The sequence below is a fragment of the Solanum stenotomum genome, chromosome 5, assembly GCF_019186545.1.
Source record: "Solanum stenotomum isolate F172 chromosome 5, ASM1918654v1, whole genome shotgun sequence".
NCBI lineage: Eukaryota > Viridiplantae > Streptophyta > Magnoliopsida > Solanales > Solanaceae > Solanum > Solanum stenotomum.
Window position 1 is genome coordinate 47,355,019 of NC_064286.1, and position 2,556 is coordinate 47,357,574.

The following is a 2,556-nucleotide window of genomic DNA, read 5'->3' on the forward strand; positions in this document are numbered from 1 at the left end:
AGAAAATTGTATGACTTGCATAATTCTAATAGAATGAATGTAGTACCTAATGAAGAGCCTCAAAGTTCTAGGAGTAGATATAATGAAGATGATCTTGATGCTATGATAGGTTGTTATCTTGAACTTTCTCATAATGATAGAAATGATTTTGATGCATATATTAATCAAAATATAGAACCTACTACTGTTGATCTTCTAGAATGGTGGAGCAATCGCGGGCAGGGATTTCCAAAGCTTCAACCTGTTGCTCGAGATGTGTTAGCTATTCAAGCATCTTCAGTAGCTTCGGAAGGCACTTTCAGTGCAGCAAGATTTCAAATTGGAGAGCATATATATTCATTAGCAGCAGATAGCTTGGAGATATCGGTACTATTTAGAGATTGGATTAATGGAGAGAGAAGAATTTATGGTCGGCCACCTTTACCAACCAAATTTGAAAATGATGTTGATGAAATAATGCAAGATTTTAGTGACGACGACATTGATGCAATGGAGGAACTATCTAGTCAACCAATTCCGGAGCATGTTACTAGAGAATTGTTAAATGATTTAAAAAACGATTTCCTTGGTAGCATGAACTATTAAATTTAAATGTCTATTAGTATGAGTATGATAATTCGAGGTCTAATTCAAACAGAACCCTTCCTAGAAGGTGGCTGTGTAGATTAGATTTTTTAATACTTTACTAATATTTTGTAGCAAAACTTGTACTATTTAATTAATATTAATAATAGTATAGGCTATTCGCCTTAATTTTTTTTATTATTGTCTTAAATCTAAATTTTCAAACTTTTAAAGTGTTAAATTTAAACTTTTATAGGTTTAAAGTTTGAAATTTAAATTTTCAAACTTTTAAAGTGTGAAATTTAAACTTTTATAGTTTTATAGTTTTAAAGTTTGAATTTAAATTTTCAAACTTTTAAAGTGTGAAATTTAAACTTTTATAGTTTTATAGTTTTAAAGTTTGAATTTAATATTTCAAACTTTTAAAGTGTGAAATTTAAACTTTTATACTTTTAAAGTTTGAACGTTTGTATTTAAAACTTTAAAAGTATAAATTTTTAACTTTAAAATTATAAAAGTTTTAATATTATTTGAGTAATGTACCTAATTTTTTTAATTTTAGTAATTAATTTATTTATTTTAAATTATAGCCATTGGGACCCAGTTTCCGGTCCGGTCTAGGACGGGTATACATATTTTTTTCGGAACTACCGGTTTCGGTCCATCCAGGTTCCGATTCGGACCCAGCCCGTGGTGCCTGGTTTCATTCTGATTCTGGTCCTTCCCAGTTCGGTAGTCCCGATTTCGGTCTCGTTGCCACGCTTACCAGTGGGTTTTGCAGGAACTAGGCATGTTGATTGGTCTAGTTGGATACGATTTGAGCCAATAATTGGATCGCATTCTGGAGCTCTACATTCATAACCTCATGGTTCGGGATCGGAGGAACTGCATCATAATTTGGTGTGTTAGCTCTGCGAGGAAGCATGATCTAAAATGAATAACGAAAGATTGGAAAGGAGAAGTGGAATCACACTTTACGCACGATAGGAATAACAAAAGAAGTGGAGTTTTTCTTAGAACACCTATTAGCCTTCCCATCGTAGGTGTGACACGCTTCACACTCATAAGAGACTCTACTTAGTGTGGCTTTCAGACACCCTAGAACTCTTGAACCTAATGCTTTGATACCAAGTTTTTCACGCCCCAAGGCTACCTCTTAGGTGCGATACGGTGCTAAGTATCACGAGTAACTCCAAGCTAACCCATGGCCTGAAATATTTATACAAGTTTAGTTAAATTATGCATTGTACGGAAGCTTAAAACAGTTAATGTATGAAATAGGGAAAAACCCACAAGTCTTAATACATCAAATATATGAAGAATATAGTGAGGACAGAAACAACACTTAACAACTCGAGCTGCATCTGCTCTATGTGTTAAATCCTCTAAGTGAATTGCGTTGCTGGGAAATTCCCACAGCTAACTCTAACAAGACTGAAAATGAAAGGTAACATGCAACTGATATACTGAGTAGCTCAAAATAGTGATAATTATTTGAGAATGCAACATACAAATACTAAAAGATATGGCATTCAAATTCTGAAACATAATTTTCTAACTAATTTACCAAGCAAGTATAATTCATGAAATACTAATAATTATCACAATCTAGGGTTCTTAGTTGTATACATGGGATTATACTAATTCTCCAAGAAATATGTCATCAATAACATAGAAACTATAACAACTAAATTTCAATGGATCCCTAAGATTTAAGAACCCTAGGTGTGAACACTATATGGAGAAACTGAAGATTTGACTGAAATCTAGGGATATAATGGGTGAAAGGAACCCAATAGTGTTTTACCACATACCTGGTGGAGAAAACTATGGAAACATTCTTTGGATTTCGGGGCTGAACTTGAAGAAGACCTCTGCTTGTTCTTGGGAGAAAATGTCGCCTCTTTCTCTTCTTTCCTTCTAAGTTGGATGATTTTAGAAGAATAAGGTTTTTTGGTAGTTTCTGACTAGATTACTAGGCTTAGACTGAGT